At 38.9% G+C, this 12,748-nt stretch overlaps 1 protein-coding gene across 1 annotated transcript in view; it reads left to right on the top strand.

The window, feature by feature from the left end:
- The window catches only part of LOC120085832 (uncharacterized), a 43,493-nt gene that overhangs the window by 17,290 nt on the left and 13,455 nt on the right, over positions 1-12,748 (top strand). The gene's annotated exons all lie outside the window — the stretch shown is intronic.

Raw genomic sequence — 12,748 nt, 5'->3', positions numbered from 1 at the left:
TCTCTTTGTTAGAAGGCGGAGGAAGACTTGGATCATCTCCTTTGACAGTGTGAGTGTGCTTATTCTGTTTGGGAGTTGTTTTTCCAGACATTTGGTTTTTCGTTGGCATGACATAGAACTACTTGGAGTATGATCGAGGAGTTCCTCCTCAATCTACTGCAGGAGGAGAAGGGTTGCTTTTTTTGGCCGTTGGAGTGGGTGCGATGTTATGGACCTTGTGGGGATAGTTAGATCTTTAGAGGGAAGGAAGGAAGGGACCTTAGTGAGATTTGGTTCTAGTTTGCTATCATGTTTATTTGTGGGCTTTGATTTCGAAGACCTTTTGTAACTACTCCATAGGCATTCTTTTGCATAGCTGGAGTCCCTTCTTGTAGCTGGGCCTCTTTTTGTGGGCTTGGTGTTTTTTTTTTTTTAATTTTTATGCCCATGCTTGTATTGTTTCATTTTTTTCCCAATGAAGTAGTTATTTCTAAAAAAAAAAAAAGAACATAGGGGGGTTTTGTTTGGAGCTTGTGGTGCTGTCCTAATGCTCTTCAACTGGGATACATGGAATATGGGGTGAATGGATGCAGACTCGGGTAACTTAAGTTTATAAGCCACCAACCCGATGCATGCCTCTACCTGATAAGGTCCAAAGTACTTTGGAGAAAGCTTCTCATTCTGATGTTTTGCTAAAGATACTTGGTGATATTGTTTGAGCTTTAAGAAACACTCAATCACCCTTAACAAATTCGAGCTCCCATCGTTTCTTATCAACCATTTATTTCATCCTTTCTTTCACAATTTGCAAATGCTCTTTCAAAGCTATCAATGCCACATCTCTATCACGTAGCTATTGGTCCAAAGTCGCATTGGTTGTCTTGTTGTCTCCATAGAAAGATAGGGATGGTGGAGCTTGTCCATACACGGCCTCGAAGCATTAACCCCTATGGAGATGTGGTACGTTGTATCATACCAATACCATCCCATGATAACCACTTAATCCACTGCTTTTGCTTTTTCCCATGAAAGCATCTTAGATATGTCTTAGCATTCTTATCACAACTTCGGTTTGTCCATCTATCTGTGGATGGTATACTGACCTCAATCATGGTCCAAATGAACCATACAAACAAGAATAATTCCTTCCAAAAGTGACTCAAGAATATCTTATTTCTATTAGAGAGACTATGGAGTTTGGGAAGCCATGTAATCGGACTACCTCTTGGATGAAGACCTCAGCTACATCTCTGGCCGTGAATGGATGTTTTTTTTTGGGTCATAAATACTGAGTTGATCCACAACACAAGTATTTTGAATTGCCATAACCATTGCCATTAACTTTCTTTCAAAAATAGGCTTGGCTCGAGCCTTCTTTGAGGGACTATGACTGAAGAAAGCGATGGGATGTTGCTTTCAGGATAAGACTACTCTTAGCCCCGTGCCTGATGCATTTGTCTCTATCACAAATGGTCAATCGAAGTCGGATAAGGCTAACACGATTTTTAACTTCTCAATGGTGTTGCTAAACTTCCATATCATTCAATGAACTTTCGGTAGTAACCTGTGAGGCCTAAGAATGCTCTCACGTCCTTAACATGACCAAGCATTGCCTTCAGCTTTTCAAATCAGCCTCCACTCAATTCCTGAAACCAAATGCCCAAGGTACTCAACCTTGTTACTAGAGAATTGACACTTATTCTTGTTTGCATAAAGCTCACTCTTCCTCAGCACATTGAACACGATTATCAAGTGATGCAAATGCTCTTCCATACTCTCACTATAGATGGGAATGTCATAAAAAAAAAAACCAGCACAAACTTCCTCAAATAAGGATGGAAATTTTGATTCATTAAGGACTGGAAAGTGGCTAGGACATTAGTCAAACTGAACGACATAACTAAGAACTCATGATGCCATATGTCTGGAAAACTGTCTTATTGATATCCTTGGAATGAACTTTGATTTGGTGGTATCTTGATTTTAGGTCAACCTTAGAGAAAACTTGAGCCCCAAATAATTCATCAAAAATAACTCCTCAACTACTGGAATGGGAAAGTTATTTGGAATTGTTACTATTTAAGGCTCTGTAGTGCACACAAAATCTCCACCGTCCATCATTCTTCCCAATGAGCAAAACAGGGCTTGTGCTGGGCTGAATGATCTTCACTATTAACATCTCATCCACCATATTTTCAGTTTCCTTTTTCTGGGAATGGCCATACCTTTAAGGTCTCACATTAACAGGGGAAAACTCCCCTTTTCTGTTTCTCTTCTTTTGTCGCCTCTTGGTTTCTGTTGTATCTTTCACGATGGGTTTGCCCCTTAGTTTCATTCCCTAAACCAACGTGTTAATGAGGAATCACCATCTCCATCTATTAACTTCTTCGTCCCCTTGTTCTTCCACCCTTTAGGATTTACATTCCATTAGAAATCCCTAATCCTCACTTTCCCACGATCTGGCCATTCGCTTTAACGTCACCTGAGTTTTTGTAAGGTTGGGATCCCCTTTTAATGTCAATGTGGTATCCCATATTTTAGTTCTCATCGCCACCCTTTTCCAATAACCTTTGTAATTTCGAGAGTGAACAACCATTGCATTTCGAGAACCATCTCCCCCTCTTCAACTGCAATGGAAGGAAGCTTTCGATGATGGTTAGTTCCCCTATTTTCAATACTAGCCCCTTACACACGCTTTTCCCCTTCACAACTCTTCCTATTCTCATTATAATGCCATAATTGTCTGTCTCTGTTAACGACAAACATAGCTCATCAACGATCTTTTGGGCAATAAAATTGTGAGTGGCTTCACAATCTATCAAAATTACTCCTCCCTTCCCTTGATTGTTCCCCTCAGTTTAATGGTGCCTAGGTCGATAAGCCTGCAGTTGAATTCAAAGATAATTCTACCACTGCCCCTGTCGCCATCACATTCTCAACTTCAACCGATTGTAGCTCTGCCAAGCACTCTTCTTTGTTCATTTCATCAAACAACTCAGACTCCCCAGCGTTAGGGTGTACCACAAAGACCCTGAGTTCACGAGTATCCTTCACCTTGCAGCAATGACCAAGGGTAAACTTCTCTTCGCAATGAAAGCATAACAACTTTTCCTTCATTGCCCGAGATTCCACGTCTTATAATTGTTGTGTTGGACCACATGTTTCCCTCCCTGAGCTGAACTTGCTCTCAATGTAATAGTTCTCATTGAAAACACCTCAGGGGACTTGGTCAATTCGCGACTTGAATTAAGTATATTCAACTTCGGCATGGTCCCTTGGGCCTGGGCTTTTCTCCCTTGCCTATTTGCAGACCATCTTACGTTCTTTTACTTTTTGGGCCAATCTCATCATCTGGGCAACCAACTAGTTCCTAACAATCCTGTTTAACCTTAACCACTGGATCAAGCCTTTTTAGGAACATCTCCTCCAAATAAGCTTCCACTAGTTTGTTTGACAAATTGTGTTAAAAGGAGCCACCATTTTGTCGACAAACTCCAATAAGTTTCCACTATCCTCTCCTACTTAATCACCAAGAATTGACCACATAACGTCCCCTTTCAAGTCGACCAGAATTGAACCAGCAGCATCATTTTCAAATCCTTCTAGTCGGAAAAAGGTTCCCCCCATTCTTTCGAACGATACCAATCGAGGGCCGCTCCATCGATACTAATCACTGCTACATTTAATTTTTCAATCTTAGAGAGTTTATGGATTTGGAAGTACCTTTCCGCTAAAAAAAGTCATGGTTCAAGTTCCTGACCTGTGAAGACTGACATCTCCACCTTCTTGAACTTGGTCGGGTCGTTTTGCTCCTTCCTCCAATCGTTACTTAATTGGGAACTTCAATATTTCATCGGCGCGGTGCATTGTTTCTCTAGACTCCTCCGCCTTCAACGGCGAAGTCGTTTCGTGCTCTCCTAAAGTCGTGCTTCCTCACCGAGAAGCTGTTAACTCAACCGATGTCATAGCTAACATGGTGTAAACCAAACTTTAGTTTTTTTAATCAAATCAAGTCTCTTCTCAAAAGAGAGAGAGGTGCTTTATTTATAGGGAAAATACTTACAAATATGTTGGATAACAACTAACATATAACTAATTATTTTTAAACTAACTCTTATTCTAACTTCTTTACAAATACTTCTCAATACACCATATTCCACCCCCCTAAAATTCACACTCAACCTTGAGGCTATCAGGAAGTTAGCTGGAATTCATCAAGGGCAAAATAAGGTTTCAAATCTGCTACATTGAAAACTGATTGATGTGAAGGTCAGTTGGTAGCTCAATGCGATAAGCATTAGAACCACATCTTTGTAGGATTTTAAAAAGCCCCAATTGTCTGTCTTTCAGTTTGTTGTATGGTCCAATTGGAAATCTTGTCTTGCGCAAGTGGATGATTCCAAGGTCTCCCTCTTTGAAATTGACTTCTCTTCTTGATTTGTCTTTAGTTTCCTTGTAAGACTTTGTGGTCCTTTCTAAATGGTCATGTACTTCTCGATGCAATTTTTCTATTCTTTCAATCATATTTTCAGCTTCAAGACTAATATGCACAGAAGAAGGTAAGTTGGCAAGGTCAATTGTGAGTCTAGGAGGAGTGTATACTACTTCGAAGGGGCATCTTCCCATTGATCTATTTTTCATGTTATTAAAGGCAAACTCTGCCTGAGCAAGGGACAAATCTTATTGCTTCGGTCTTGATCCACTTAAGCATCGTACAAGATTTCCCAATGTTCTATTGGTGACTTCTGTTTGGTCGTCAGTTTGCGGATGTGAAGTGATAAACTTCAAGCTAGTGTCAAACTTCTTCCATAAAATATGCCAAAAATGATTGAGGAATTTTATGTCCCTATCTGAGATGATTGATTTAGGTACTTCATGAGTCGAACTACCTCTCTAAAGAAGATGTTAGCAATATAGACTGCATCACTCGTTTTCTTGCATGCTAGAAAATGGACCATTTTGCTGAAATGATCCACTACCACCATGACTGCATCATATCCTCTTTGTGTTTTAGGTAAACTGAGAATGAAATCAACATATAGGTCTTCCCAAATGGTTGTAGGGATTGGTAATAGAGTATATAGTCCAACATTTGTAGAAGTTCCTTTGGCTTTCTAGCAAACAGCACACCTAACAAAATCATTGACATCTTTTCAAAGTTGTGGCCAATAGAACCGTTTGGATACTAATTCAAATGTTTTGTCTTGGCCAAAATGCCATGCTAGGCCTCCGGAATGTGCTTCTTTCAGGAGGGCTTCTCAAGGAGATGTGTAAGGGGTACACAATTGCTCTCCTTTGAATAAGAAGTTGTCCACAATATGTAAGTCTTTAGCATTCAGAAAGTGAGTGCACTTGTACCAAATATCAACAAAGTCTCGATCATCTTCATACAATTCTGTTAGGTGAGAAAATGCAGTCACTTCTGTAGATAGTGTAGTTTTTTTTTAAAGGAAACAAGCATCTTCATTAAGATAATGAATAGACAGTACAAAGCGAAAGGAAATATACAAAGAGACAAAGCAAATCAGTAGGACATCTCAACTAGGTTGACACTCCCTTAGCACTCTCATCACACCCAAAAAAAAGAAACAAACCAAGAACAAATTCCCAAAATTAACTTGGGACCAGAATGGAGCTAAAGTATTACAATGAAAGTCGAAAGCTACACAAAGACGTAAAGTCTAAATACAACCAATGGAAAATCTAGCCACATCCATCTAGATATTACGAAGAAGGAAAGATAAAGGCATTCCAATTAAGGATGATGTCTTGTATGGAGAAATCATCAAAAGCTTTGGAAAGAGAACACCATGATGAATCATTAAAACGGGTTGTCTCAGATATGAACGACCAAGGGGAGGCTTTGTCATGAAACCACAACTCAGATGAAAGACTCTTTGGTTTCTTTCAAACCACAACTCAGATAACAAGGCTTTAACTGCGTTAATCCAAATTAATCTCGGTTTCACTTTGAGCTTAGGACCGGTCAGAAGTTGGAGAACATTATCTTTAAAAACATTACCGAAAGCCCAACTAAGATTGAAACAATCGAACAATTGTAGCCTACAATTTTCTGCATGCGCCCAGCTGAAGACCAAGTGCGGCAAGTCTTCAGAATCTGCCAAGCAAAGAGAACAAACTTGTGGAGATAAACTGTGAGAGGAGAGTTTCAATTGCAATATGGCTGCACAATTGAGAAGCCCATATAACATTATCCAAATCGTGATCTTTATCCTTCGTGGGCTTTTAGTTTTCCACAGTGCCAATTCCAACTGTTTTCCTATAGGAGAGGCCAAGGAGAGATGTTTGACAAGGGATTTTACCGAAAAAGTGCCATTTGCTTCTAATTCCCAAAATCTTTTATCTGGATTCGAAGTGAGTGATTTTGTAGATGGCAGATTAGTAAGGAGTTGAAAATCATCTATTTCTTCTTCCTTGAGTAGTCTTCGAAAGTCAATGGACCAAGAGTCAAGTGCAAAATCCCAATATTCATGGACAGCACTGTTTGGTTTTAAAGAAATATTGTATAGTCTTGGATAGGAAGTTTTTAGAGGTATTTTATCCAACCAAGGATCGTGCCAGAAAGCAGTCCGTTTACCATTGCCAATTTTGTAGGCCGCCAATGATTCAACTTTTAACCATGTTCTTGATATGTTAATCCAAGAACTACGAAGGCTGCAATTAGCTTTTCCATTGGGATGCCATCCAAACAAGCTTTCTACCATGGATACTTTTAACAACTTGGCTCCATAAGGAATTTGTTAGGTACTTAAGCACCTTGGAGAACCACATCTCAAAAGCTAGCTATCGGGGTAGGAGAGCCAAGCCACTTAAGTACCACATTGGTCATCTCATTCTAACCAATGTGGGACAAAGGCATCCCATACTACCTTGGTTCCTAACAATACCCCATCCCCAGAAAGCCGACGTCCTGGCGGCTACTCCGATGGTACTTCACTCGGCCACACCCGGTCAGAACCCTCCGCCGGTTCCACTCCGGAACGTCGACAACTGGCTCTGATACCATTGTTAGGTACTTAAGCACCTTGGAGAACCACATCTCAAAAGCTAGCTATTGGGGTGGGAGAGCCAAGCCACTTAAGTACCACATTGATCATCCCATTCTAATCAATGTGGGACAAAGGCATCCCATACTACCTTGATTCCTAACAGAATTCTCTTCGTTGATAAGTTTCCACCCCCACTTAGCCAAAAGACTTAGGGGCTGTTCGGGATGCTAAGATGATATAGGATGTGGGGAGTTCTGATGTCTAGAGAGTTCTGATGTTTGTGTTTGGGTGTGCAGAATTGTTATGTCTGAGTTGATATGTCTGTGTTTGATGTGCAGAGTTGTTATGTTTGAGTTCATATGTCTATGTTGAAACTTAATATTTTGAGGTGTGCAGGATTGACAAAATAAATCTTGGACAATGGAGGCTCTCAGCAAATAGAGAAAGACCAATGTTGTTATATAGGAAAAGTGAAGGGAGAGGGGTGGTTGTTGAACATTAATAACAGCCTCAACAAATATTAAAAAAAAGTGTGACCAACCTCAAAATATTAAGTTTACATCACGAATGGACTCAAATCCAATTAATTAATTGGTTGAGTCATTAATGAAGTGGTTGAATGGGTAGTGGAAATACACAAGTGGAATAAAATCAGCAAACAATCAGAACAGTCATTAATAAAATCAACAAACAATCAGAATAGTCATTACTAAAGTTGGTGGGCAGTTTAATAAATGAGGTAACTAATAATGCATAATATTGAAAACGTGCAAAATACACGAGTATGATCGAGTATGATCGGGTATGATCGAGTATGATTGGGTATGATCGAGTATGTTCAAGCATGATCGAGTATGAACGGTCGAGTATGATCAACCATGATCGAGTGTGAACGGTCGAGTATGATCAACCATGATCGAGTGTGAACGATCAAGGATGATCGAGTATGAACGATCGGGTATGATCGAGTATGTTCAAGCGTGATCAAGTATGATCGAGTATGTTCAAGAATGATTGAGCATGTTCAAGCATGATCGAGTATGATCGAGCATGATCGAGTATGAACGATTGAGTATGATCGAGTATGTTCAAGCTTAATCGAGTATGATCGAGCATGATCAAGCATGATCGAGTATGATCAAGCATGCTCGAGTATGAATGATCGAGTATGATCAAGTATGTTCAAGCACTGAGATGATGTACGATACATGGAAGGAAAATGATGGTGAGATATGAAACACGTTCCGAAAATAGGCCCACAAACAATTAAAATCGGTGAGATAGGATAATGAGCCTCCAAACACTGAGATGATATACCAACCCATGATATACCATCTCATGTTTGGCCCCCACCTTAGATTCTTAATTTTCAGACCTCTAATACCAAGCCCACCATTTTCTTGCATTCGGGTAGCTATGTCCCATTTAACTAAATGGTTCAATTTACCTCCTCAATGTCCTTCCCAAAAGAAATTCCTCATTAGTCTTTCTACAATTAGGATCACCTTTTCTGGCATCAAGAAGATAGATATATAATAAGTAGGGATGTGCGATAGGACTGACTTACAAAGAGTGGGACAACCTCCTCTGGAAATGTCGTATCTCTTCCACTTATCCAATTTTCCTTGAATTTTATCAATCACTGGTTGCCAAAATTTAACCAGTTTAGGGTAGCCTCCTAAAGGTAGACCAAGGTACATAAAAGGAAGGTGAACGACCTTGTAACTCAGTCTGGACGCCACTGAAAACAGCTTGTTATCATCAATATTTATGCCACATAAGGGAGATTTTTCCCAATTTACCTTTTTCCTTGAGCACCACTTAAAGAACTCAATTGTTTTTCTTAAATTTTCTAACATCTCATCATCATTTTTGCAAAAGATTAATGTATCATCGGCGAATTGAAGGATGGATACATGAACTTTATCTTTTCCCACAATAAAACCTTCAAATTTTCCCTTTTCATGAAGCCTGTCCAAAAATGCGCTTAATACCTCACTGACTAGTAGAAAAAGAAAAAGGTGAGAGAGGGTCACCTTGTCTTATGCCCCTTGAAGCTTTGATTCTTCCCTTTGGCCTTCCATTTATGAAGATTTAATATTTTGGGTTAGATACAAAGCCCATTGATTTTGTGAATCAAACTTCTTTTTAACAAGAATTTTTTCAAGAAAGGCCTAATCTACACGATCAAATGCTTTCTCTAGATCAAGTTTTAAAATCCACTCCTTTTTCTTCTTAGAACGGTAATTTTCTACCACTTCATTGGCTATGAGAACCGGGTCTAGAATTTGTCTTCCTTCAATGAAAGCGCTTTGCATAGTAGCAATTATACTTGGCATGACTTTCTTTAAGCGCTCAGCTAATACTTTTGCTACAATTTTGTATGTCAATGTAGTTAAACTGATTGGTCTAAAATCTCTTGCCAAAGCAACATCCTTTTTTTTTTTTTTTTCCTGAATCAAGCTGATAAAATTCTTGGTTACACAAGAGTTTAGCTTTCCATTTCTATAAAATTCCTCAAATAAGTCCATGAAGTTATCTTTGAAATAATCCCAAAATTTAATACAAAATTCTGCTGTAAATCCGTTAGGTTCGGGTGCCTTTTTTTTTTCCCAACGACTTCAAAGAAAATCTGATTTCATCGGGATTGAATCTGGCTAACAGCATGAGATTCTGGTTACGGGTAACCTTAGGCCATTGCAAATTGAGAGGGATACCTCTAAAACCTGGAGATTTGGAGTACAAAGAGGAGTAGAATCCCAATATTAAGTCTTCAATGTCCTTAAAGGAGTGTGTTGATACTCCTTGATCGTTTATCAATTGTGAATTAAGATTCCTTTTTTTCTTTGCATCCAAGAAAGGACGGAAAAATTTAGAATTTTCATCTCCGACACTCGGCCAATTTAGCTTGCTCTTTTGTCTTAAATTCCTTTCATCTCTATAGCTTGTGTAGTTAGAATTAGACTTTTTCGACTAAGAGCATCAACAACCTTATTCTCCTCGTCTGATTGATGCTTGATCATGAATTCAAATCTTAGTATGAATGAAATCCACCGAGTAGGCATATGACTTATATTCTTTTGAGATTGTAAGTATTTGAGTGAGAAGCTCCTTGGATAGAAGATAATGCTCCCATTGTTTGAGAGCACGAACAAGAGCGTATAGTTCCTGCTCATATGTACACCATTTCTGCCTTAGAAAGACTGAGTTTCTCACTAAAATACTCAATTGAGTGCCCTTGTTGAGATAGGATAGCTCTAATGCCGTACAAGCATCCACTACTACTTCGAAAGGTGTTGAGAAGTCTGGTAGTCTCAAAACAGGGCTGCTGCTCAGCTTTTCCTTGGTGCTTTCAAAGCTGTCTTATTGTTTTGGGCCCCAAATAAAGCTCTCTTTCTTCAAACAATCAGTCAAGGATGCTGTCATAGAGCTGAAATTTTTTATAAGGCCGAGCCAAGGAATGCTTGAACATCTTTCACAGAACAGGGGTGGGCCATTGGGTGACAGCTTCAATTTCCTTTGGATCAATTCTGATTTGATCGTGGCCTATTAGAAAGCCGAGGAGAGAAATTTCTTTCACAAGAAAGAGGCACTTCCTGTGATTGATATATAATTTTTCTGCTCCCAATGCTTGAAACAATTTGTGAAGGTGCTGTAAGTGCTCCTCAAAATTCCTGCTATAAATCAAGATATCGTCAAAGTATACTAAATGAATTTATTAAGAAAAGGATGTAATACTTGGTTAAGAATAAGAGTTAATTTAAAAATAGTTAGTTAGATGTTATTCAGAATATTTGTAAGCATTGTCCCTATAAATAAAGCACCTCTCTCTCTTTCCCCAATTTTGATCGAATGTCGGAACTTCTTCTTCAACTTGGGCCGGTGCCACCATTGCATCCATTCTTCTCACGAGCCTCGCTACTGTTTCTTCAAGATTGTTCAATGAGCCTTGAATTCCCTCCAACGTGCCTTCCACAGATAGCAATCCTAGGGGTCTCATTAACCAGCATTCCTTCAACCTAAGGCATTTTCTTCAATCCCTCTTTAATCACTTCAATCTAACAATCAATGGCATCTACTGGTTCTTCAAAATTCTTAGTCAATTTTCCCAATTTGACATGCTCTTATACCAATTTGTTACAAGATTAGTATTATTGAATGGAAAATTGCCCTAAGGCAATATAGACTCCTTTCTCACTGTGAGAATACTCAACCAAAACTCAAATAAAGAAAATGGGCTATCCCTCCACACTTCCCTACACCTCAACATTCTCTCTCTCTCCCACCATTGACCAATCAATAACATTCCCTCACAACCTTCTATATTGACATTTCTACCCCTCCTATATTGATGAATTATCAGTGGCCTAACAAAGTTCTAGCAGGGTGGTGAAGCCAAGATTTATGAAAGCGTTCTCTTTGTATTATTCTCGAAAGAAAGAAATTTCCAGTGGACTTGATTCCGAAGAGAGAGACTCTAATGCTTTAGAAGAGTTTTGTACTCGTCGCTCGGATTAGTAACATTAAAAGAAGTCTTGTACTCATCTTTTGATTTCTTCATCAGACGCTTCTAAATGGCATCAGTCAATGAGTCTTGACAAGTTCTTTAAGCAATCTATTTTTTTCTCTCCTTGGATTAGATGTTCAATTTGTTAATTGGGTATCCCATTCCCCTTCTTCTATTAAAGTTTTATCTTGTTTCGATGATGATGAACAATCATGGGTAAGTGTGAGCAATGGAAAAGTAGAAGTTCCCTGTTCGTTTAGAGTAGAGCTATTTGCATTTTTCTGGATTGTTTGAGGGTTTTTTTGTCCCTTTTTGTTTTTCTTTTCCTTCTATGAGAGATTCTTAAACTCCCCTTTGCTTAGGGTCTCGTTTCCCTCTCATAAGGGCTTCTCCAGAGCTTTTTGGTCTTTTGCGGTGCAATTTGTCAGTATTTTGATTTGATGTTTCCCTTTGGTTTGGTTCGATTTGTCTCTTAAGTGGTGTTTAGGGCAAAGAACAGAGTTGTGAAGTTTAGGGAGTTGTGAATTTATGGGTCCATGATATAAGGAGTTAATAAGGCTTAAAATTGATTTTTTTTTTTTGTGCGACCCAACTCCTTGGGTCAAATGAGGTTCCACTCCACTCCCCCCAATTCCTTGGGCCAAGATTCTTATATGGGGGCTCTCTAAATTTTTGTGCTTCTTAGTTGAAGTTCTCTCTTTTTTGGCTTTTGTTCTTCATTAGTTGTGTTTGTCACTTATTTTTGTCTTTTGATTGGAGGTTTTGTATTTTGGAGCATTAGTCTCTTTTCATTATATCAATGAAATTTTTGTTTTCGTTTAAAAAGAAGGCGGCTGTCTTTTCCAAATGGTCCGTAAGATGTTTATTCCTTTCCAAATGGTCCGTAAGATCATTTTTTTTTTTGAAGAACTATAATAGCACTTTTAAGAGGCGTTTGATAGGAATCAGTAGCGATTTCCCTTTATTTAACACAGAAAATACTACTATATGCATTATGAGCCTTATAAAGATCTGCTCTCTCCAAAAAATACATAGGATGATAATTACAGACGTGTATCCTTTCTATGATAAGTGATTGGAGGGGCGGTTTAGGCTAGTGACCATCCTCAGGTTTCCATACTACCACCATTTAGAAGGTGTTCTTCCCCATTTTTCCGTAATAGCATTCTTTTAAAAGGTGTTCATGTTTCTTTTATGTTTCTCAGTTCTTCTGCAGATGCATGTGGGAAGAGAAGTACACATGGGGCAGTCT

This window comes from Benincasa hispida, chromosome 9 (genome assembly GCF_027475165.1).
Source record: "Benincasa hispida cultivar pf3 chromosome 9, pf3_genome.v1.1, whole genome shotgun sequence".
Lineage (NCBI taxonomy): Eukaryota > Viridiplantae > Streptophyta > Magnoliopsida > Cucurbitales > Cucurbitaceae > Benincasa > Benincasa hispida.
The sequence above is the reverse complement of the archived record's forward strand: the minus strand, read 5'-3'. Positions and strand labels throughout refer to the sequence as shown.